This window comes from Crinia signifera, unplaced genomic scaffold, assembly GCF_055691185.1.
Source record: "Crinia signifera unplaced genomic scaffold, ASM5569118v1 HAP2_SCAFFOLD_459, whole genome shotgun sequence".
Classification (NCBI taxonomy): domain Eukaryota; kingdom Metazoa; phylum Chordata; class Amphibia; order Anura; family Myobatrachidae; genus Crinia; species Crinia signifera.
Genome location: NW_028142352.1, coordinates 55,231 through 81,656, shown reverse-complemented (window position 1 = coordinate 81,656; position 26,426 = coordinate 55,231). Strand labels below are relative to the sequence as shown.

Sequence of the window (26,426 nt, the reverse complement as noted above, 5' to 3'; positions counted from 1 at the left end):
ATTGATAGTGTGGATGGTACAGTGACATTTGTGGGTGTGTGGGGGGGGGGGGGCTGTGTGTGCATGTTGTTTAGGTGTGTGTGTTCAATAGTATAGTAGGGTGTTTCTGAGTCAGCGGCTCCCACTGGCGGAGGTCACGACACAGGAAAAAAGGAGGCTGGGTAGTGATCGGGGGGTCCGTGAATTGCGGGAGGGGGGGGGGGGCACGGGGCGCGATAATTCACCTAGTTGGTTATATATTCGTGTAGAAGGATGGTAGGATGTTGCTGTCATTCAGAATGCATTTACATAAACAGTAATAGTAGCAGGTAAAGGTTTGACTTAAAACACCTACAGTGAAACAGAACAGGTGTTATATATTATACAAAGAATTGGTTGATGATGTGTAGGTGGACGTGCACATAGTTCATAGTTGTCACTGGAAAAAAATTGCTACAAGAAAAAATCAACACAGAAAGTTCAACACATGTGGCACTTCATCGGTGTCCATGTCGACACATGAGAATGAATATGAAAACATTCAAAAAAAAGAAAAATAAATCTTCAAAACTCATGTCAACCTTTTTCATTGTCGACCATAGCCGTGCCAGAGTGTTTTGCATGTGCCATTTAATCCTGGGGTTGCCGTGAATCTCGCGCGGGGGGGGAGGGAGGAGGTGAGGGGTGTCCGCGAATCACGGGAGGAGGGGTCGTGGGTGGATGCCGAGAATTGCGGGAGGGGGGGGATGCGGGGGGGGGGGGTGTGGGTGCCGCGAATCGTGGCACCATGAACCGTGGGAGGGGGGGCCCGGGGGGTTGTCGCGAATCGTGGGAGGGAGGATCGTGGGAGTCACCGGGTGTGCTGCGAATCGCCACTAGAAAAAATCAGCACAGAAAGGTCAACACATGTAAATGTTGACATAAGTGTGGCACTTCATTGGTGTCCATGTCGACACATGAGAATGAATATGAAAACATTGAAAAAGTGAAAAATAAATCTTGTCAACCTTTTTCATTGTCGACCATAGCCATGTCAGTGTTTTGCATGTGCCATTTAATCGTGGGGATGCCGTGAATGGGGGGGGGGGGGGGGGGAGGTGCATACCCAACATGACCCTCTCCAGGAGGGACACATTGCTCTGTTTCTGGACTTTCTTCTTAATTTATGGATTACCATCACCTGTGCTTAAACACCTTTCTTGTCAAGTACCCTGTTTAAAATGACAGGTGATGACAATCATAAATTAAGATGGAAGTCCACAAACAGAGCATTCTGTCCCTCCTGGAGAGGGTCATGTTGGGAGGTATAGAGGTGTGGGGCGCTCACCTGGTGTGTCTGGTGAGTAGTTGTGTCTTTGCTGTGTAACATGGAGAGGCAGAGGGTGTCTGGCACTGTCTGTGGGCTCACTGGGCTGGTTCTCTGTCATGTGAGTCAATCATGTGAGTCAGAGGCTCCACCCAGCGTTATAGCTCCAGACACACTTTGAGTGACAGATGTAGCCAAATATATAAGAGATATATAACCACACACAGGGATCAGCAGCCTCATAACTCCTCCTACTCCTTCCCTTAGCTCCCCCACCTCCTCCTCATCTACTCTCCATCCTCCGCTCCCTCCTACTCTCCTCTCCTCCCCCCCTCTCCTCCCCCACAACCTCTCTTCAGCTTCCCTTCCTCCGCTCCTCCTCTCCTCTGCTCCTCCTTTCCTCTGCTTCCCCTCCTTTCTTCTGCTTCCAATCCTCTTCACCCCTCCCCTGCTTTCCCTTCTCCTTGTCTCCGCTCCTCTTCTCCTCAGCTACCACATCTCTTTCCCTCCTCCACTACCCTCCTCCTCCTCTCCTTTGCTTCCCTCCTGCTCACCTCATCTCCTCCGCACCCCCTCCCCTTCTCTCACTTCTCCGCTTCCCCTCTCTTCCTCTCCCCCTCCCCTCTTCTCCTGCACTTCCCCTCCTCCTCACCCCTCTCCTCTTCTCCTGCTCTCCCTTCTCCTCTCCTCCTCTACTCTCCCTCCTCTTACTCCTCCTCTTCTCTGCTCCCCTTCTCTCTCTCCTCCCCACCACTTTTCGTCGGAGGAGGAGGAGCATTTCAATCGCTGCTGATCATGTACCATGCAGCACCAATGACAAGAGGTACACAGTGCCTTCTGTGCTACTTCTCTACATGTCCGCTTCTCTCCTCCTCCACTCCTTTGCTCCTTCTCTGATCCCCCTCCTCCACTCCTTTGCTCCTTCTTCTCTGATCCCTCTCCTCCTTCCCCTCCTCCTCTCCCCAGCTCTCCCTTTCCCCTCTTTTGCTCTCCTCACCAATTTCCCCACACTTTTCTCTCTCTGACTGCCAGTGAACCTGTGCTGGGGTACAGGAAGAGAAGACCCAGCGCCGGGGAGATGGAGCAGGAAGAGATGACTAGCACAGAAGAAGAGAAAGTGCAGCAGACCCAGTCTGCCCAGGAGCAGGGGCAGCAAAATCATCGCTACCATCGCTGCTGATTGTCACAGGAGGTACCCAGCACCAGCTTGCACTGCGCTCCCTTCTCTGCACCTCCTCCATGCCTCCTCTCCTCCTCCTCTCCCCCTCTTCTTATCTGCTCCTGCTCTCTGTTCTCCCCTCCTCCTCAGCTCCCCAACCACCTCCTCCGCTCCCCCTCCTCCTTTCCTGTTTCCCCCTCCTTTCTTTTGCTTCCAATACTCCTCACCCCCTCCCCTACTTTCCTTTCTTCTTTCCTCTCACTCCTCAGCTCCCCTTCCTCCTCTCGCTTCCCTCCTGCTCACCTCCTATACTCCGCACCCCCTCCCCTTCTCTGCTCCTCCACTCCCCCCTCCTCTCCTTCACTTCCCCTCCTCCATACCCCCTCTCCTTTTCTCTCTCTCCACCCTCTCTCTCTCTCTCCACCCTCTCTCTCTCTCTCCACCCTCTCTCTCTCCACCCTCTCTCTCTCTCTCTCCACCCTCTCTCTCTCTCCACCCTCTCTCTCTCCACCCTCTCTCTTTCCACCCTCTCTCTCTCTCTCCACTCTCTCTCTCGCCTCACCCTCTCTCTCTCTCTCTCGCCTCACCCTCTCTCTCTCGCCTCACCCCCCCTCTCTCTCTCTCTCTCTCGCCTCACCCTCTCTCTCTCGCCTCACCCTCTCTCTCTCTCGCCTCACCCTCTCTCTCTCGCCTCACCCTCTCTCTCTCGCCTCACTCTCTCTCTCTCTCGCCTCACCCTCTCTCTCTCTCTCGCCTCACCCTCTCTCTCTCTCGCCTCACCCTCTCTCTCGCCTCACCCTCTCTCTCTCGCCTCACCCTCTCTCCACCCACTCTCTCTCTCTCTCTCTCTACCCTCTTTCTCTCCACCCTCTCTCTCTCTCCACCCTCTCTCGCCTCACCCTCTCTCTCTCTCTCTCGCCTCACCCTCTCTCTCTCGCCTCACTCTCTCTCTCTCCACCCTCTCTCTCTCCCTCTCTCTCTCCACCCTCTCTCTCTCCCTCTCTCCACCCTCTCTCTCTCTCCACCATCTCTCTCTCCACCCTCTCTCTCTCTCTCCACCCTCTCTCTCTCCACCCTCTCTCTCTCTCTCCACCCTATCTCACTTCACCCTCTCTCTCTCTCACCTCACCCTCTCTCTCTCTCGCCTCACCCTCTCTCTCTCGCCTCTCTCCCTCTCTCTCTCTCGCCTCACCCTCTCTCTCGCCTCACCCTCTCGCCTCACCCTCTCTCTCTCTCGCCTCACCCTCTCTCTCTCTCGCCTCACCCTATCTCTCGCCTCACCCTCTCTCTCTCCTCACCCTCTCTCTCTCTCTCGCCTCACCCTCTCTCGCCTCACCCTCTCTCTCGCCTCACCCTCTCTCTCGCCTCACCCTCACTCTCTCTCACCCTCACTCTATCTCTCTCTCTCGCCTCACCCTCTCTCGCCTCACCCTCTCTCCACCCTCTTTCTCTCGCCTCACCCTCTCTCCACCCTCTCTCTCTCTCTACCCTCTCTCTCTCCACCCTCTCTCTCCCATTCCCAGCAGTCACCTCTCTGGTCACATCCCCCTGTGTTGCTGTATAATGCCCCAATCCCAGCAGTCACCTCTCCGGTCTCATCCTCTGGTGATACTGTATAATGTCTCATTCCCAGCAGACACCTCTCTGGTTACATTCTTCTGATGTTACTGTATACTGTCCCATACCCAGCAGTCACCTCTCCGGTCACATCCCCCGGTGTTACTGTATAATGTCCCATTTCCATCCCCCCGTGTTACTGTATAATGTCCCAATCCCAGCAGTCTTCTCTCCGGTCACATCCCCAGGTGTTACTGTATAATGTCCCATTCCCAGCTGTATCCTCTCAGGTCACATCCCCCGATGTTACTGTATCATGTCCCATTTACAGCAGTCACCTCCCCCGGTGTTACTGTATAATTCCACATTCCCAGCAGTCACATCTCTGGTCACATCCCCCGATGTTACTGTATAATGCCTCATTCCCAGCGGGCACCTCTCCGGTGTTACTGTATAATTCCCCATTCCAGCAGTCACCTCTCTGGTCACATCCCTCGGTGCTAATGTATAATGTCCCATTCCCAGCAGTCACCTCTCTGGTCACCCCCCCCCCCCCCCATTGTTACTGTATAATGCCCCATTCCCAGCAGTCACCTCTCCGGTCTCATCCTCTGGTGTTACTGTATAATGACCCATTCCCAGCAGTCACCTCTCCGGTCAAATCCCCTATTGTTACTGTATAATGCCCCATTCCCAGCAGTCACCTCTCCGGTCACATCCCCCGGTGTTACTGTATAATGTTCCATTCCCAGCAGTCATCTCTCTGGTCACAACCCCCGATGTTACTGTATAATGTCCCATTCCCAGCAGTCACCTCCCCCGGTGTTACTGTATAATGACCTATTCCCAGCAGTCACCTCTCCGGTCAGCAGCTGGATGATTTTGTTGGTGAGTTTCAGGATCTTATGGTCATTGTCTCTCTCATTTATCAATGAGTGAGGTTAAGGCACAGTCTTGGAATCCTGGGTCTTGATCCCTCTTCTGAACACATAGGGACGGCTGCTGCTGGGTGTCTCACATTCACCGTCCTTCTTCGGTGGCACATAATCCTAAGTGAGGAGAAAAATGTTAAATCAACTGCACTGATGGTATAGCAGCTCTCATAAATGCAAAGGTTCTGAGGGGTAAAAAAGAGCGATGGGATAAGTTTATACGAGTGACACCTGTAAAGTAAAAATGTATTAGTAAAATAATGTTTACACTCCTTTTGGAGGATGTGAGGTGAGAGAGGGAGATTGTCGTGCTGTCCCTACTAACCCTAACCTTACAGAGGCAGCGGTATTCCTCAGCTCAGTTGCTGTCCGCTTCTGGGTGGAATCTTCTGTTGCGGCTTTGGTCCCGGGGCGCGGCTTGCTGACGTCAGCGACTGGCGTGTCGGTACTTCGGGCAGCAGCAAAGTCTCCAACCTGTTTCATGCCTCGCTGGGCACTTTGTCAAGGTGGGGTGACTGATAGAAGTTGCTCCCTGTATGTAAGGAAATGAAGTAGAAATTCACATCCAATTTTAACATTTTGTGTATTTCAAAAATGTAAAGAAATAAAAAAAGTTTGGACATTTTCCGAGCAACAATCTGGTTGGAACAAATATTTTAACGACATTTTGGGTGTCACGAACGGTGAAACGGTGTCAAGGCATGCATTATATGTAATAGTAGAGTGCAAGACTAATAAAAACACTAATAAAGAGATTACATCTCCATATGTGCCAAAGTGGTTTGTGCAAAATGCTAGTGAACAGCTAATGAACCCAATACACCAATCATGTCCAAACTATGGCCCGCCAGCTTTTGTGAAACTGCAAGTCCCATCATGCCTTGCCACAGTTTTGCTATTAGGGAATACTAAAACTATGTCAAGGCATGCTGGGATGTGTAGTTTCAAAACAGCTGAAGGGCCACATTTTGGACATGCCTGCAACATACGCTCAGTGACAAACAAGCTTTAAAATCAAAGTCAATTGTTTGGTGACCCGACTCCCAGGCTGCACCTCACCTGGATTTCTCCTCGCACCCTTCACGCACAGTAGGGCAATAAGCTGCATCTAGTTTATTTAGGGCGCAAAAATGCAGCCGACAAGACCAGGGCAAGTGCTGCGAACAATTCATTAGCTCCCACTACATTAGGCAAGAGCTACGGGTGCACAAAACAATTGAATCACCATTATATGTTGTTTAGCACCTTACATAAATTATATATATATTTTTTATTATTATTATTTTAATATGCAGTACAGTAAGACCAGCAACCCTTACCACCAGCATAGCTCTGCCCCAACACTCATGAAGCACCGCCTACATGTTTTGATTGGCCCACAATCCAATCAGTCAAAGAAAATGGATCACCATCAATAGGTAAAAACATTGATGGTCATCCATTGCATAGTATGCCACAATCAATGGGCAGTTGCACTATTGTCATCAATTGCAAAGACGTCCATCCCTAAAGCTGTGCACACACAGTGCAAGTGAGCCTCTGCGCTAAGTTTGCAGTTAAGCACAGATGGCTCAGCATTGTGTGCTGAACAATCTGTCACGGCCAGTGTTCTCTGGTGTGAGAACACTGGCGATGACTAGATTTATAACTGGATGCAGTGTAAATCTAGTCAGGCAACAGCGACGCGCGGGACCGCGCAATCGTCATCACCAGAGGGTATACACGTGGAGTGATCCTTTTTTCATTTCTAAGCGATCTAGTCAGATCACTTAGAAATAAATGAGTTTTGGGGAAAGGGGAACGTGGGGCAATCAGTCGCACAGGTTTTATCAAAGCAGTATTGTTCTCATTTACCCTCAGTGTATTTGTACATCGGTTGGTTAACCGTGAGTAGGGAGGGTGTGCTACCACTGGACACAGGTTTGACAATTTTTGGAAAGAAGAGAAAGTATGTCTCTGTGTGGTGCACAGGTTATTAAGAAAGTAAAATTTAACTTTTATTTGGATATGTTTAAAAGAATGTAGCGAAATATAGACAGACAGTGACACATAAAGACACACACAGTGTAGGTTTAAAAAGGATAGAAATCCTTACTCAGTGTGATCCAACTCAATATCCTCCTAGATGTTGGTTAGATTCTATGTATTAGTAATAATGGTTTATTGTACAGTTTTCCACAGTGGAATTTTGTGCGTTTAAGTCGCCTATTACTGATCTGCTGGTAACAAAATTATCTGGGTTTATGTTCCCCTGTGATGTTACTGATCAGATTACTTCACATCACAAATAGGGTAGGCAATATGGTGCCCCGCGGGTCACCCCTCAAGCGGTGCGTGTCTGGTGAGATCTGCCACCTCTGCACCAGCACTGCGCGCCGCAAATGAGAGGGAGAGCCGCGTCAATGAGGACGTGTACCCTGCAGAGGAGCTCCGGCGTGTTAGAGTCAGCGCCGGAGATCTCCGTCTGTTAGGAGTCAGATCTGAGCGCTGCGGACGTCACGCAAGTAGCGCCTCTGACTGAGCGGTCCAGTGAGAACTGGCATACCGCTCCGACTAAACGATTTTAAGCTAATACAGATCAAAATACATGTAATAGGGATAGGGGAGAGGAGGAGAGCACACTGAGTGGACCTAGACACTCAGTGTGCTCTCCTCCTCTCCCCTACTTTCTCACTTAGAAATAAGCCTCATATCCCCCTGGGCGGGATGTATTAATGTACATCACTGACCCTCGTCTGCCAGCCGCCGCGATGCTACCGCATATGTACTAACATATGCGGCTAGCATCGGGTTGCGGTGACGGAGACCCCCGCGATACCTGTAATGTGGTGTGCGGGGGTCTCTGTCACATCCTGGCGGCTGTCAGTGTCCCCCTGCCTCTCCTCCTCCTCCCTACAGCCGGATGTCCTCCCGGCTGTGACACCTGCTGGGGGAGGAGGAGATCGATGGAGGACGGGAGGGGGGGGGAGGTCGCAAGGACGGTGGGCGGCGATAGAAGCCCATAGGCATCTATAGGGTATCGCCACCCAGAGGTGGCGATACCCTGCCAGGCGGAGACGGGGCGGACGGGTAATGGTACATAGGGAAATGCGGTAAAACCCCCGTTTTACCACATTTTCCCTTTAGTACATCCCGCCCCCTGTGTGTATGCCCCATTAGGATAGTAGATAATACAGTATACACTTTAGACTACAGTATAACTAATGTGACAATAATCCCTGTATAACATACCTCCCAACTTCTGTGTTGGGGAAATAGGGGGTGGGGCGTATGCAAATGAGGGCACAGCTTATGCTAATTAGCCGCGACCTCATTTTCATACGAGAATAGACGCGGTACTTGTGTAGTTTCACGGCCCCGGAATTGCAGAGGCTCGCATGCCGCTCTAGCTATGAAACTTGGCAGCCTGCCAGGTAGCGTAGCGCTGCGCGTGCCAAATGTAATGAAGTGTATCGTGTAAAAAACAGACAAACGGGGCTTAAAAACAAACAAACGGGGCTTATAAATCGCACACCCCGGCACATCGCAAACCCCGGCACACCGCTGGTGTTCCCAATGTAGACGCTAACTTATTTAGCGTCTCAATTCACACTCCCGGCACTTCGGCTTAGACGCGCGCGGACAGCGTTACGTAGTCAGTCAGGGAGCTACGCAGTTTGCGTAGTCAGTCAGCAGTAGCCCTGTATGAGACACTGAGGTGAATGTGTTCCTGAATCAGCCTCACTATCCACGCTCACCCGAAGCGTGGAGAGCCCCGCGAGGGGCGGCGGTACGCGTCCTACGACCTTTTCAAACCCCCACTATCCACTTCGGCATGGAGTTGAGAATAGAATAGTGTGGCGAGCGCAGCGAGCCACAGAGCCCAAAGCGTGGCGAGCGCAGTGAGCCGCGCGAGGGGACACGCATACCTTCACAGCTATCCGCGTCCCCTCGCGGGCTTCACAGGTGTCAGCGTCCGCTCGCCACGCTTCGGGCTCACGCTGACACCTGTGAAGCCCGCGAGGGGACGCGGATAGCTGTGAAGGTATCAGCGTGCGCTCGCCACGCTTCGGGCTCGCTGCGCTCGCCACACTATTCTATTCTCAACTCCACGCTGACGTGGATAGTGGGGGTATGAAAAGGTCGTAGGACGCGTACCGCCACGCTTCGGGTGGCCGTAGATAGTGGGATTTACACGGTCCACAGCTGTGGCGTCCACTAGTGGCACTGAGGGTGGGTTTCAATAGTGTTCCCCTAGGGCCACCTAAATTTAAATGCTTTTGCGTCTAAATTTAGATGTACCCCTTCACCTAAGTAAATCCAGACGCATTTGCGTCTGGGTTTACAAGCCCCAACACCTTTGCGGCTTGCAAGGCGCCTGTATTCTAACGCTTTAGCGTCTGAATCCAGGCTTTCCGGCTTCTTAGCGGCTATCTATGTGACTCGAGATTCAAACGCAGTTGCGTCTGAATCTCGCGTACAGTTTAGAAGCGCCGGCATCGCTGTGCCGGGGTGTGCACTTTAACATACCCCCGTTGTCATCGGTGCCAAGGCGCTGCCTATTTCACTGTGGAACTACAAGTGCCACAGTGACATTGACCTGTCAGCGCTGCTGCTGCTGCTGGCCGGCAGCTACGCTGTTTACATACAGCTAGAGCGGCACAAGCTCAGTCAGACAGAGCTAGAGCGGCACGCGCACGGTTAATCAGAGCCTCTGGCAGGCTGCCAAGTTTCATAGCTAGAGCGGCACGCGAGCCTCTGCACTTCCGGCGCCGTGAAACTACACAAGTACCATAGACGCTGTGCGCATGCGCACAGCATCTATTCTACTAGATTGGGGGGTCTCCCAACTGCCACCCCCCGCAGCGGGACAATGCCTGCCGTGGGTGGGACAGCGGGACAGGACCCGAAAATCGGGACTGTCCCGCTGTAATCGTGACAGTTGGGAGGTATGGTATAACCATCCAGCAAGCAATCCCGTACATGTACTTGGTGTCACCTGAACGCAGCAGTGATCCCAGCCTATATACAGTATGCCCAGTTTTCCTACATTTGCACTAATGGCTACGTGCAGTTTGCTAGCCTGTACGGTTTGGCGCACCTGTATCTCACCACATTGGCATGCCGGGCACATATTTACCATTACACTCACATGTGTTTATTATCATAGAACATAGCAAAGCGCGCATAGCTACTGCAGCAGAGAGAGAGAACATATGGTATACACACAGAGGCTTTCCATAGATTATAATCTGGTCTATATACACCTGTGTCACACTTTGGGAAAGCAGATAGATAATATACAGTGTATAATAATGCAGACAGCACTGGGGCTGAGATATTACAACCTGAGCCATAGAGTAGCGCTGCTGAGGATACACTGGTATGCCCATACACATAGATATCCCCAGTAGCACCATACAGCAGCCCTGTGGGAGTCACATACATGACCAACATACAGACTGAGCTCCAGTCCTCACCCACAGGTTGCTCAATGCTCAGGGGGTGTTCTGCACATGTGGACTTACCAGCCGCTTCTTCTACGCAGGGGCAGAGCGTCCATGGCGTCCCAGTCAGTGACTGCCTCCATCAGAGCAGCCGGGGCAGAGTGCTCATGTAGGGGGAGCAGCAGTGATGACGATGCAATATGTGCCAGGTGTAGTTCCAGCAGCTGCCAATAGGTGGCGATGGTGCGGCACAGCGTGAATGACGTCACTGCATTGTAGCTACGAGATACACGGACAGTCCGTGTATGAGTGGCTGGTACAGTGGCGTGTACCGTTAGTTCAGCGTCTGGGACAGCCACTCAGGCTGAGCCACCACGGGTTCGAATCCTCCTCCAGTGTCTGCTGTTTCAGGGGCGTGGGGTGTAGCGCCTTCGGATCCGGGAGCAGCCTGAGTTTTTGACTCATCCACTGATACCACAATATTTTCTGCTCAAACTACATAATATTAATAATTAGCCACCATATATAACCAGGAGGAATAACTTTAAGTGGGGGCAGGACGGAGACTGTGTACAGACCAATTACCATTACGGCTGCTCTGATGGAGGCAGTCACTGACTGGGACGCCATGGACGCTCTGCCCCTGCGTAGAATATACAGTTTATTCATTGGCACAAAACAGCAAAATAGGTTAAAATTAAAAAAGTGCATTAAGAAAAAGTGAATAGAAATTGGAGCTGTGTGTCCGTGTCGCTGTACACTTATACAGTGCCCGTGTCAGCAGATTTCCACATACACAATTTTCTTTAATAACTCATGTCGACCTATTCCTGTGTTGACCTTTTTCATGCAGCCTTTTGGATTGTGTCGACCATTTTCAGCGTCAATTTAAACCAGGTCGATCTTTTTCATATGTAGACCTTTTCACTGCAGACCAATAGATCTAATTACTGTCGACTTAATGACCCTCACCCCTGGTCACAGCATCTATAAACTGTTATGTAGGACAGGAGACAAGTCCCGAAAACGAATAGCATTCCTCCCAACTGTCCTGATTACAGTGGTACGGTCCCGCTATTTGGAGCCTGCCCTGATGTCCCTTGAGGGGAGGTGATCATGGCTGCTCTGCTTTGTGGGGCAGCCGGTGATTGCTGGATAGGTGCAGCAAGGAGAGACGGGGCTGGGTACGCTGGCAAAAAAGATGGAAAACCCGGGGCCTCGATGTCCGGTCCCGCCCCCGTTGCACATAGCCCCACCCCTTTCCAGGGCCAGCTGCATGCAGGTCCCACTGATCTATTGGTAAAAGTTGGAAGGCATGTTTGATGTTCTGTGTATACAATACATTCCTTTTTCTTTTTTAATAGTAGGATCGGCAGCAATTAGCTGTATGCTCTGGCCTTCGTCTGCGGATCTTCACCTCCAATGAAGTGTATGGCCTTTGTCAAACATACATAAAAAAAAAAAAAAAATGATACCCGATCTATTGTCTGCGGGCGCGGCCTGACGGGCAACCCGTACAGACAGACGTGATTCTAGTCTGGCTCTAAACACAGATATTTCTCCATTCCCTGGAGAGAAATTGGCCTCACACTCCTTGCTGAAACAGGTAAGGATCATATGGTCGACCTAAAGATTGTCGACAGTCATTAGGTCAACATACTGCAAGGTTAACATGGGTCAAGGTCAACAGGTCATTTGGTCCAAAAAAGCATTAGGTCGAAATGGTCTAGCTCAACATGGGGTTTTGTACTTTTTTTTTTTACCCGAATGCCGACACAGTCAACATGGACACAGGATTAAGTGCACCGCATCCCCTCGCATGTCTGGCTGTGCTTGGCACTCTATGTTATTCTCCTACCACACCCTAGTGCAGGCATTCCCAACCACGGTCCTCAAGGCACACCAACAATACAGGTTTTAATGATATCCAGGCTTGAGCACAGGTGACTTAATTAGTACCTGTGATTTGGATTAATCCATCTGTGCTGAAGCCTGGATATCACTAAAACCTGCACTGTTGGTGTGTCCTGAGGACCGTGGTTGGGAACGCCTGCCCTAGTGGATGGTAGGGCATGAAATTCCGCCTGTCGGCACATGTCGGCTCAAAAAAAACCCCAAAATTCCAGTGAAAAACCCAGTCGACCTAGACCATGTTGACCTAATGACCTGTCGACCTAGACCCATGTCGACTTTGCAGTATGTCGACCTGATGACTTTCGACCATCTGATACCGCTGATACCGGTTAATAGATAGAGGTTATCAATCCGCACGGCCTGTAATTGGTATAGCTATCTCACCCCTGCATTACTATATTAAGTATCAATTGGTAATGGGGGAGGCGCACCCAGGAATATGTATTTGACTTGGAAGCAAAGAAAGATAAAGTATTCCTACAAGGGGCAATCTAGGTTAGCATATATTAATGTTCTGATTAATGTTATAGGTACATTAATAAAGTGACCCAAGAAACAGAGAATTGGCTAAAACATGATGTTTATTGATTCATTTATTAAGGACAGCGAAATATTAAAAACATAAGTGAAAAGTGATAAATGTGAAATAAAGTGCATTAGAAAAAAAATTAAAATAAGTCTGTTACGTGTGTGTTATCGGTCATAGCATGTGTGTCTGTAATACTGTTATTAATCTCCACGCAAATATCAATTATTGCTCTAATTAGGCAGTCTTGTAAATTCATTATCAAAGGGACATGTGCACGTTTCAAGATGACGGGTGCAGCAAAATTGTTAGGAATAAAGGTGCGTACACACGGGGCAATATGATCGCTAGCAATATATTGCTCAGCAATCATATTGCCCAGTGTGCCGTTTTCATCTGCGACCAGAGATGGTCGCAGATGAAAATTTAAACACTGCTGGGTGAAGAGGCAGGGGATGTCGCTGGTCGGAGGAGCATGCTCCTCCGACCAGCGACCATTCAGGGGCTGAAAACGGGAGCGCGCACCCGGCGATTTATCGCTGGTGCACACTCCAATCACTGGCAATATGGTTGCTCAGCGACCATATTCCCAGCGATTTCAGCCCCTATCGCCCCCGTGTGTACACAGCATAATCGCCCCCGGATGACGTCAGCGAACCGGGACCAGGGCGGTCTTTTTGTATGGGCTTAATGGGCACTTGCTCTGGGGCCCCAGGTGTATAAGGGCCATACTCTGATAGCTGAGGATCCCCTTTTTCCAGGGATACCAGAATTTTGAAAATCGGCCCTGGGGAAATGGAGATATCCAACTTCAAAGCAGCAGTCCACATCTGACCTGTTAATTGCACTTCCCAGTCAGAATTCTCAGGTTCTCTCTGACTAAGGCTGGTTTCACACACTCCGGCTCCTGCCGGACGGTGAAATCCCGCACGGCCAGGGAGCCGTGCCGCACACACTAGTTGTGAATGGACACTATTGTGTCCATTCACACGGGACGGCCACGGCCCGGCCGCACGGTTGCAGCCGAATCCCGCCACTGGAAGGGACGGCTGCCGGGCTGTGGCCATCCCTTCCATGATAAACTAGTGTGTGAGGCACGGCTCCCTGGCCGTGCGGGATTTCACCGTCCGGCAGGAGCCGGAGTGTGTGAAACCAGCCCTAAGGTGCCCATACACGTCTCGATACGGGCGTGCATTTTGAGCTTAAATAGCACGCATCGCATGCCTTGTACATGCGTTGTGCATGCAATGCGATGAAAAGCAAGTACAAAAAGTATGTGCAGCACATACTTTTTGTACAGTGCGATGAGATGCCGCGGGAGCGCGCATCTCAAAGCACACATTGCACCCGCCGCATTGGAATGTGTATGGGCACCTTTAGAGTTTTTCTGAGGAGGGGAGAATAGGTAAGGGTCCCAGTGCATTGCTTTGCCCAGGGGCCTACACTGCTGTTACGACGGATTCAGTATGAAATCCCGGCGGTCGGGATCCCGGCGTTCAAAATCCCGACGCCGGAATCCCGAACGCCGAAATCCTGACAAGGGGGGCACGTGGATCGCCCCCCCCTTGCGGGCTCGCTGCACTCGCCACGCAGCAGGCCCGGTGCCTTGCTACGCTCGGCACGCTAATTTATTCTCCCTCCAGGGGTGTCGTGGACACCCACGGAGGGAGAAAGTGTCGGGATTTCGGCGGTCGGGATTCCGGCATCGGGATTCTGAACGCCAGGATTCCCTCCAACGGGATTTTAACTGCATCCCGTTAAGACAGCCCTGGCTGGGACTGAACCGTTTCAAAGTCCCGATGCGACCCTGCATTTTGCGATGTGAAAGCTGTATCAGTGTGTCCGGTCATGTACTTTGACTATTCATGATCCAGCACTGAGATTGACTTATTTGTGAAGGCAGGAGAAATATTTTCATGGTCGCCAACCATCGAAGGATTTCTCCTGTAGCAGTGGAATACGAGGGCAAGTGTCTTTGTTACACATCCCCTTGCATTGTAGGGAGGGGAAACGGTGGGAACCGGTATTCGGCAGGACGGCCTCTCTAGCAATCAGGCACATCCCCTGGTGTTACTGTATAATGTCCCATTCCCAGCAGTCACCTCTCCGGTCACATCCCCCGGTGCTCCTGTATAATGCCCCATTCCCAGCAGTCACCTCTCCGGTCACATCCCCAGGTTTTACTGTATAATGCCCCAATCCCAGCAGTCACCTCTCTGGTCACATCCCCAGGTTTTACTGTATAATGCCCCAATCCCAGCAGTCACCTCTCTGGTCACATCCCCCGGTTTTACTGTATAATGTCCCAATCCCAGCAGTCACCTCTCCGTCACATCCGCCAGGGTTACTGTATAATGCCCCATTCCCAGCAGCCACCTCTCCGGTCATATCCCCCGGTGTTACTGTATAATTTCCCATTCCCAGCAGTCACCTCTCTGGTCACATCCCCCTGGTGATACTGTATAATTTCCCATTCCCACCAATCACCTCTCAGGTCACATCCCCCTGTGTTACTCTATAATGCCCCATTTCCAGTAGTCACCTCTCTGGTCACATCCAACGGTGTTACTCTATAATGCCCCAATCCCAGCAGTCACCTCTCTGTCACATCCGCCAGGATTACTCTATAATGCCCCATTCCAAGCAGTCACCTCTCTGGTCACATCCAACGGTGTTACTCTATAATGCCCCATTCCCAGCAGTCACCTCTCTGGTCACATCCCCCGGTTTTACTGTATAATGTCCCAATCCCAGCAGTCACCTCTCCGTCACAACCGCCAGGGTTACTGTATAATGCCCCATTGCCAGCAGCCACCTCTCCGGTCACATCCCCCGGTGTTACTGTATAATTTCCCATTCCCAGCAGTCACCTCTCTGGTCACATCCCCCGGTTTTACTGTATAATGTCCCAATCCCAGCAGTCACCTCTCTGTCACATCCGCCAGGATTACTTTACAATGCCCCATTCCCAGCAGTCACCTCTCTGGTCACATCCCCCGGTTTTACTGTATAATGTCCCAATCCCAGCAGTCACCTCTCCGTCACATCCGCCAGGATTACTTCATAATGCCCCATTCCCAGCAGCCACCTCTCCGGTCACATCCCCCGGTGTTACTGTATAATTTCCCATTCCCAGCAGTCACCTCTCTGGTCACATCCCCCCGGTGTTACTGTATAATGTCCCATTCCAAGCAATCACCTCTCCAGTCACATCCCCCGGTGTTACTCTATAATGCCCCATTTCCAGCAGTCACCTCTCTGGTCACATCCAACGGTGTTACTCTATAATGCCCCATTCCCAGCAGTCACCTCTCCGGTCACATCCCCCGGTGTTACTGTATAATGTCCCATTTCCAGCAGTCACCTCCAACGGTGTTACTGTATAATTCCCCATTCCAAGCAGTCACCTCTCTGGTCACATCCCCCAGTGTTACTGTATAATGTCCCATACCCAGCAGTCACCTCTCCGGTCACATCCCCCGGTGTTACTGTATAATGTCCCATTTCCAGCAGTCACCTCTCCGGTCACATCCCCCGGTGTTACTGTATAATGCCTCATTCCCAGCAGTCACCTCTCTGGGGTTACTGGATAATGCCTCATTCCTGTATAATGTCCCATACCCAGCAGTCACCTCTCCGGTCCCATCTCCCGGTGTTACTGTATAGTGTCCCATTTCCAGCAGCCACCTCTCCAGTCACTTCCCCCGGGTCACTGTATAATGCCCCATTCCCAGCAGCCACCTCTCCGTTCACATCCCCCGGTTTTACTGTATAATGTCCCATTCCCAGCTGTATCCTCTACGGTCACATCCCCAGGTGTTACTGTATAATGTCCCATTCCCAGCTGTATCCTCTACGGTCACATCCCCCGGTGTTACTGTATCATGTCCCATTTCCAGCAGTCACCTCCCCCGGTGTTACTGTATAATTCCACATTCCCAGTAGTCACCTCTCTGGTCACATCCCCCGATGTTACTGTATAATGCCTCATTCCCAGCGGTCACCTCTCCGGTGTTACTGTGTAATTCCCCATTCCCAGCAGTCACCTCTCCGGTCACATCCCCCGATGCTAATGTATAATGACCCATTCCCAGCAGTCACCTCTCTGGTCACATCCCCTTTGTTACTGTATAATGTCCCATTCCCAGCAGTCTCCTCTCCGGTCACATTCCCCTGTGTTACTGTATAATGCCCCATTCCCAGCAGTCACCTCTCCGGTCTCATCCTCTGGTGTTACTGTATAATGTCCCATTCCCAGCACACACCTCTCTGGTTACATTCTTCTGATGTTACTGTATACTGTCCCATACCCAGCAGTCACCTCTCCGGTCACATCCCCTGGTGTTACTGTATAATGCCTCATTCCGAGCAGTCACCTCTCAGGGGTTACTGGATAATGCCTCATTCCTGTATAATGTCCCATACCCAGCAGTCACCTCTCCGGTCACATCTCTCGGTGTTACTGTATAATGTCCCATTTCCAGCAGCCACCTCTCCAGTCACTTCCCCCGGTGTTACTGTACAATGTCCCAATCCCAACAGTCACCTCTCCTTCACATCCCCCGGTGTTACTGTATAATTTCCCATTCCCAGCAGTCACCTCTCTGGTCACATCCCCCCCCAGGTGTTACTGTCTAATTTCCCATTCCCAGCAGTCACCTCTCTGGTCACATCCCCCCGGTGTTACTGTATAATGTCCCATACCCCATAATCCTAAGTGAGGAGAAAAATGTTAAATCAACTGCACTGATGGTATAGCAGCTCTCATAAATGCAAAGGTTCTGAGGGGTAAAAAAGAGCGCTGGGATTAGTTTATACGAGTGACACCTGTAAAGTAAAAATGTATTAGTAAAATAATGTTTACACTCCTTTTGGAGGATGTGAGGTGAGAGAGGGAGATTGTCGCGCTTTCCCTACTAACCCTAACCTTACAGAGGCAGCGGTATTCCTCAGCTCAGTTGCTGTCCGCTTCTGGGTGGAATCTTCTGTTGCGGCTTTGGTCCCGGGACGCGGCTTGCTGACGTCAGCGACTGGCGTGTCGGTACTTCGGGCAGCAGCAAGATGGCTTCTCCTCTCCTTAAGTCTCCAACCCGTTTCATGCCTCGCTGGGCACTTTGTCAAGGTGGGGTGACTGATAGAAGTTGCTCCCTGTATGTAAGGAAATGAAGTAGAAATTCACATCCAATTTTAACATTTTGTGTATTTCAAAAATGTAAAGAAATAAAAAGTTTGGACATTTTCCGAGCAACAATCTGGTTGGAACAAATATTTTAACGACATTTTGGGTGTCACGAACGGTGAAACGGTGTCAAGGCATGCATTATATGTAATAGTAGAGTGCAAGACTAATAAAAAGACTAATAAAGAGACTAATAAAGAGATTACATCTCCATATGTGCCAAAGTGGTTTGTGCAAAAGGCTAGTGAACAGCTAACGAACCCAATACACCAATCATGTCCAAACTATGGCCCGCCAGCTGTTGTGAAACTGCAAGTCCCATCATGCCTTGCCACAGCTTTGCTATTAGGGAATACTAAAACTATGGCAAGGCATGCTGGGATGTGTAGTTTCAAAACAGCTGAAGGGCCACATTTTGGACATGCCTGCAACATAAGCTCAGTGACAAACGAGCTTTAAAATCAAAGTCAATTGTTTGGTGACCCGACTCCCAGGCTGCACCTCACCTGGATTTCTCCTCGCACCCTTCACGCACAGTAGGGCAATAAGCTGCATCTAGTTTATTTAGGGCGCAAAAATGCAGCCGACAAGACCAGGACAAGTGCTGCGAACAATTCATTAGCTCCCACTACATTAGGCAAGAGCTACGAGTGCACAAAACAATTGAATCACCATTATATGTTGTTTAGCACCTTACATAAATTATATATATATTTTTTATTATTATTATTTTAATATGCAGTACAGTAAGACCAGCAACCCTTACCACCAGCATAGCTCTGCTCCAACACTCATGAAGCACCGCCTACATGTTTTGATTGGCCCACAATCCAATCAGTCAAAGAAAATGGATCACCATCAATAGGTAAAAACATTGATGGTCATCCATTGCATAGTATGCCACAATCAATGGGCAGTTGCACTATTGTCATCAATTGCAAAGACGTCCATCCCTAAAGCTGTGCACACACAGTGCAAGTGAGCCTTTGTGCTAAGTTTGCAGTTAAGCACAGATGGCTCAGCATTGTGTGCTGAACAATCTGTCACGGCCAGTGTTCTCTGGTGTGAGAACACTGGCGATGACTAGATTTATAACTGGATGCAAATGTGTAAATCTAGTCAGGCAACAGCGACGCGCGGGACCGCGCAATCGTCATCACCAGAGGGTATACACGTGGAGTGATCCTTTTCTCATTTCTAAGCGATCTAGTCAGATCACTTAGAAATAAGCCTCATATCCCCCTGGGCGGGATGTATTAATGTACATCGCCAGCCGCCGCGATGCTACCGCATATGTACTAACATATGCGGCTAGCATCGGGGTGCGGTGACAGAGACCCCCGCGATACCTGTAATGTGGTGTGCGGGGGTCTCCGTCACATCCTGGCGGCTGTCAGTGTCCCCCTGCCTCTCCTCCTCCTCCCTACAGCCGGATGTCCTCCCGGCTGTGACACCTGCTGGGGGAGGAGTAGATCGATGGAGGATGGGAGGGGGGGGTCACAAGGACGGCGGGCGGCGATAGAAGCCCATAGGCATCTATAGAGGTGGCGATACCCTGCCAGGCGGAGATGGGGCGGACGGGTAATGGTACATAGGAAAATGCGGTAAAACCCCCGTTTTATCACATTTTCCCTTTAGTACATCCCGCCCCCTGTGTGTATGCCCCATTAGGATAGTAGATAATACAGTATACACTTTAGACTACAGTATAATTAATGTGACAATAATCCCTGTATAACCATCCAGCAAGCAATCCCGGCGGGTGACATGTACTTGGTGTCACCTGAACGCAGCAGTGATCCCAGCCTATATACAGTATGCCCAGTTATCCTACATCTGCACTAATGGCTACGTGCAGTTTGCTAGCCTGTACGGTTTGGCGCACCTGTATCTCACCACATTGGCATGCCGGGCATATATTTACCATTACACTCACATGTGTTTATTATCATAGAACATAGCAAAGCACGCATAGCTACTGCAGCAGAGAGAGAGAACATATAGTATACACACAGAGGCTTCCCATAGATTATAATCTGGTCTATATACACCTGTGTCACACTTTGGGAAAGCAGATAGATAATATACAGTGTATAATAATGCAGACAGCACTGGGGCTGAGATATTACAACCTGAGCCATAGAGTAGCGCTGCTGAGGATACACTGGTATGCCCATACACATAGATATCCCCAGTAGCACCATGCAGCAGCCCTGTGGGAGTCACATACATGACCAACATACAGACTGAGCTCCAGTCCTCACCCACAGGTTGCTCAATGCTCAGGGGGTGTTCTGCACATGTGCACTTACCACATACTTGCCTACTTTTGAAAATTAGTTTCAGTTATATAGATTGCACTGAAAAGCATTGTGCAGAGCACACTTGAGGGGGCGTGTCACAATCTACCCAAGGGGTGTGTCTATCTCCATATATGGGTGTGTCTACTGTGACCAAGTGGTGTGTCCTGCAGCGGCACATAAAAACGAAAGTACAAAGCGCAGTACTGGCTACACACTGATCTCTCAGCTACATTACACGGAAGGGATACTCCCTGACATCACAGCTACATTACACAGCATGACTGACATCACATAGCAGGGCTACTCATTGACATAACACATGAGGGCTCATGCTGACATTACACAGCAGAGCATAATACTGACATATACATCATTATATAGAGTATATGTGACATACTATACATTTGGTAGACTTGTGGTTGTTTTTTTTTTTTTAAACAGGGCACCTTGGGGGGGATTTAAACTAGACATCTCCTCTGCAGGTCCCACCCTATTAGAATATGAGACAGGCGGAATCAGGCACAAACAGAGAGAAGTGAAAGAGAGAAAGCGTGTGTGTGCGTGCGCGCGAAAGAGAGAGATAGAGAATGTCGGGGGGGGGGTAGGTAAATGAAGGAAACGTGAGGAGGAGAATGAGAGAGTGTCAAAGTGTGTGAAAGATAAGAGATAAATAATTTGGCTGTCAGGAAAAGTGAGGGAATGGCAGAAAGAGTGAGAAAGTGTCAAGGATAAAGAGAGGGTGAGAGAGAGAGTTCCCAGGACTGAGAGTTGCTGGAGATGATATAATTGGGGTGAAAGAGAGAGTGAGTGTCATGGACAGAGAAAGGGGCTGAGAGAGAGGGGAGAGAGAAATGGGGTGATAGAGGGTGTCAGAGGGGCATGAGAAGAAGGGGGTGACAGATGATGTCAGGGATATAGAGAAGGGGGATAAGAGAGAAGGTGTCATGGATAGAGAAAGGTGCTGTGAGAGAGGGAAGAAAGAAAGAAAGAAAGAAAGAAAGGGGATGAGAGAATGTCAGGAATAGAGAGTGGGTGAGAGAAGGTGTAACGGATAGAGGGCTAAGGGCGGGATGTTATAACATCCGCGGCCCCCCTTCGCCGGACATCGCATTTTTAATAACGGCATATGCTATAACATATGCCGTTATTCATGCAAGGGACAGCTCTTGCGGTAAGAGCTGTCCCTTGCGATGCGGTGCCGGCGCTGGACTTCCGGGTCTGTGACCCGGGAGTCCATCTGCGCATGCGCAGACCCCGGCGCCGGCCGCAGGGCACGCTGGGAGGGATCCGTGACGGATCCCTCAAACAGCGCTGCGGTAAGAAGCCCATAGGCTTCTGCAGGGATTCGCCAGCTTTAGCTGGCGATTCCCTCCGCAGCGCTGACACTGCGGAGGCGCCATATAGCATATAGAAATGCGGTAGAAACCCCGAAAACGGGGTTTTTACCGCATTTCTGCTATATAGCATCCCGCCCTAAGAGAGAGAAGGGGGAGAAAAAGAGAGGGTGTCAAGGATAGAGAGATGGGGGATTGAGAGAGAGAGGGAATAGAGAGAGGGTCTCAGGGATAGAGAGAGGGGGGGGGGGTGAGAGTGAGAAGGCGACGGAGATAGAGAGGGGGTGAAAAGGAGAGGAGAGTAGGAGGTGAGAGAAGAGACCGAAAGGGCTGAGAGGGTGTCCAGGATAGAGAGGGGGAAGAGAGAAAAGGATGTCAGGGATAGAGGGTGAGATGTACTAAGCCTTGAAAAGTGATAAAATGGAGAGTGATAAACCACAAGCCAATCAGCTCCTACCTGTCATTTTTCAAACTGTGGCATGGCATGTAGGAGCTGATTGGCTGGTGGTTTATCACTCTCCATCTTATCACTTTTCAAGCTTAGTACATTTGGCCCAGGGAGGGATGTATTAATATACATCGCCGCCCCTCGCCTGCCAGCCGCCACGATGCTACACATATGTACTAACATATGCGGCTGGCATCGGGTTGCGGTGACGGAGACCCCCCGCGATACCTGTGATGTGGTCTGCGGGGGTCTCCGTCACATCCCGGCGGCTGTCAGTGTCCCTCTGCGTCTCCTCCTCCCCCTGCAGCCGGATGTCCTCCCTGCTGTGACACCTGCTGGGGGAGGAGGAGATCGATGGAGGACGGGAGGGGGGGTCGCGCGGACGGCGATAGAAGGGGTATCGCCACCCCTGCCAGTCGGAGATGGGGCAGAAGAGAGCACTAACCAGGCAGCATGGAGGTGACTGTGAGGAACTGCTGCCAAGTTGCGTCCATGCCGGAGTCATGTCCTGGGAAAGGAGACAGCAATGAAGAATGTACATCTAAAATAGACGAACCAGAGGCTCTAACCTCAGTGCCGTGGGTAAAGGGGGATGTGATGAGAGTTAGCAGGAGAGGGATACATTTGTGGAGTGGGTAGGTGGTCAGGGGGATGTGAGGAGAAAGTTAGGAGAGGGGTACCTGTGAGGGAGGGGTGTCAGGAGTGGGATGTGAGCCTGTAAGCATGGTGACTGACACACTGCTTGGGGAGGGGCCACGTGCTGTGTTCTTCCCACAGGACTACCAGCTATCCTTTCAATCCCCATCCCCATTTATTCTAAACTTGCGCATGCGCAATCCACATTGTAAGAGGGGGCAGCTTTGGGGAATACTGGCACTGCGCTTGGGCTAAAAGCAGGAGCCTCCTGCAAAATGCAGGAGGGAAGGCAAGTGTGCCCCCCATATAACACACCGTAGTACATTATAACACCCAGTACATTATACACCCCCACCCCATATTGGACCTAGTACATTCACATATACAACATAGTATATTATACACAGCTCCCCTCCCCCATATTGCACTCAAAACACACAGCACATAACACAATACTAAATTATACACAGACCCCCCACAACCAGTGAGCACACGTTATATTACACACACACCTGACCCCCCCATACACACATTATATACAGCCCCCATTCCCACAGCACTCACTTGGCTGTGTTCTTCCTTCCAGGCAGTGCAGGAAGTCATCACATTACAGGCAGAAGACGAGGAGCTGTGAGACTAGAGCAGCTGCAGCCTGCAGGACTGACACACACGGAGCCTCAGTGTGGGGGCGGGGCCAGCCTCAGGAAGCCCCGGTTGCTATTTCTCCTTCTCCCAGTGCACAGACAGACAGTCTGGACTTCCTGTCTGTGTGCCCAGCAGCTCGGCCCCCGGCGCTACCAACAACTACCCAGCGGTGCGACTTCCCGATACAGGCCCCACCCCCGGCCAGTTCAGGACGCGCGCATGCGCAGTCCAAATTCAATGGAGGCTTACAAAAAAACCGGGAGGAAGGAGGGGGATTGCGGGGCAGCGGGAGGCTCATGCAAAAATCAGGAACCTCCCGCTGAATGCGGGAGGGTAGGCAAGCCTGCTGTGACTGCTGACACATATTCACACGCACAATATTTGTTTTCACTTTATTCCTTTAAGAGAGGGCACCAAATTCCAGCTTGTATCCAGGTGACCGGGATGAACTTACACCCCTGCCCAGCGATTTCATCGGTGGCTGGGAGCCGACATCGGCAAGTGCAGAAAATGTAAACAGTATGCCCCAATAAAACTGCATTTAGAACTACAGTAACATTACCTTTTTAGCAGGTCTGTTAAGGTGCCCATACACAGTGCGATGCGATGGCGCTCCCACAGGCATCGCATCGCACAGTACAAAAAGTATGCGCTGCACATACTTATTGTACTGCTTTCTGATTGCATCACACGCAAAACGCATGTGATGCGATCCAGTCCATAACGGGTGCAATAATCGCGCCGTGTATGTGCGGCACTTCTGAGGTGGTGGGCGGAGAGAGTTCCGGCAGGTCGGGAAAAGACGGGCAGCGTGTGAGCGGTTGTTCAGACGCTGCCCGGCATTAGACTGCCCATGCGCAATCCCGAAATTGGAGTGGAATTGAAATCTCAGACATTTTGGGGACCAAACCCGGGATCCCGCCGATCCCAGGATTGGCCACCCTAGACTAATGTTAACAAGCGTTACATGGACGTGTGTTATTATATAGGTATAGTAGCCGTCCTTCCGCCCCTCACAGCAGTCATATAAAGCTGCTACATGTGTACTTCCGGCTATACTGAGCAGACCCACTCACGGACAGGTTAAGGACTATGGGCCAGATGTACTAAGCTTCAAAAGTGATAAAATGGAGAGGGATAAACAGCCAGCCAATCAGCTCCCACCTGCCATGTCACACGCTGTGTTTGAAAAATGTCAGGCGGGAGCTGATTGGCTGGCTGTTTATCGCTCTCCATTTTATCACTTTTGAAGCTTAGTGCATCTGGCCCTATAACCGGTCTGTGTCTGCTGTCACCAAGCTATTCTCCTCTGATTTAACATAACATTAGTTATCTGGCCTCCCTTACTGGACAACCAAGGGGAAAACATCACCAGGCTAATAAAAATGATCACACACACACACACACACACACTGAATAGGTTTGCATGCATTAGGTGGACCACTGAAGGTCGACAAATTTAAAAGGTCTAAACATGTCACAATTCAATGAATGTGGTTTTGGGCACCTACAGCCTGTGTACATTTCACATTTGTAAACTAATCAGCAGCAATAGTTAGCTTAATTCACCAGAATACAGATCTCCATAGCTGATTATATAAATGCCAGTAACAAATATGGCCGCCTGGCCTCAGTGTATTGGCAGGATCAGCCATGTTGCTGTCCCAACTGTAGCAATTTGTCAGTTGGTGTACCTGAGACTGAAGAGAGAAGCTGCTTCTGGAAGAGAGAGCTAGTTTGCTGCGACAGCTAGTGTTGTACTCCCAGCAGATTTCTACAGGATCCCGCTGTTCAGAGCCCCATAACACCTGAGCTTTACTGAACATTGTTTGTTGTGGTTATTGTGCTTATATTTCAGATCGAGATGAGCAGAAGAGAGTTACGGCGGCTCCAGGAGGACCAGAGGAGATGGAGCCGCCAAGGAGATCAAGGTAAGTGAGCTATTGGGGCAGTTAGTCCAATCTAAGGGGGCAATTTATAACAGCAGGGAGAGAGATAAAGTACCAAACTACCAGCTTCTGTCATTAATAATAATAGGAGTTGTTTGGCTGGTACTTTATCTCTCCCACTTTACCTTTCTACATGCCATGATATCTCTCTGCCTGTGTGGCATGCGGGCGGCAGTTGGGGTTAGCTGCACATGAGCTGTATGTAATACCCTCACTTTGTGGGAGATTCATGAAATCTTGGAGAGAGATACAGGGCACAATCTTTAAATCCATTTTAGACACTTAAAACCTATTGCTTATGATAAATGTTGCTGCAGCAAACCAGCACCCAAATGCCATTTTTCAAAAACATGACAGGAGCGGATTGGCTGGAGCTAAAACTTTTGATAAATGGGCCCCAAAGAGGTCTATGTACTAAGACTTGGAAAGAGATAATGTGGACAGAGATAATCTACCAACACGCCAGCTCCTAACTAACATTTTCAAACACCTCCTGTAACATGGCAGCGAGGAGCTGATTGGCTGGTACTTTATAACCAAACCCTTTATCCCAGGCTTAGTACATAGACCCCAAAGTACCAATAATCAGTCCCTAAATGTCATTTTCAAACCTTCTGTAACATGGCAGTGAGGAGCTGACTGGTGGTACTTCATAACTAGACACTTTATCCCAAGGTTAGTACATAGGCCTCCAAAGCTCCTGGCATTTTCAGGCTGACAGGGAGATGCGGTAAGCTTTAGCGACTGGTAGAGATAAAGTACCTTTACCTTTAGCCCCTAACTGTCATGTTACAAGCTCGGTTTTTGCAATAGTTCAGTCTTTATTCATTGCTATGGGAGGTGCTACCCACAGCTTCAGCTGGGACCTACAACACCTAGCAAGCCTTCTCGTAGGTGCACTAAGGATCCTTTTACTGAATCATAAAATATCACTTTTATTAGTATATAAAATGTAAATAGCATCCTGGGGAAATATTCACTGACCTTCACTCTGATTCCTTCCTAATGCCTGATGTTACTCTGGGTATGGGCTGATTGCACTAAGGTCAACATACATTGGGTCCATCACTGAAGGTTGACACGAGCCAAGGTCGACATAACAGTGGACATTATCACACCACTCAACATTTCAT

At 50.1% G+C, this 26,426-nt stretch overlaps 1 long non-coding RNA gene across 1 annotated transcript; it reads right to left on the bottom strand.

Moving 5' to 3' along the window:
* Positions 1 to 4,672: 4,672 nt before the first annotated feature.
* LOC146055505 (uncharacterized) lies at positions 4,673 to 10,698 on the bottom strand. The gene is made up of 3 exons (XR_014468719.1): positions 10,441 to 10,698; positions 5,265 to 5,465; positions 4,673 to 5,050 (listed from the first exon to the last, which is right to left on the bottom strand). It is a non-coding gene; the product is annotated as an uncharacterized LOC146055505 (long non-coding RNA).
* Between the last annotated feature and the right edge of the window lie 15,728 nt (positions 10,699 to 26,426).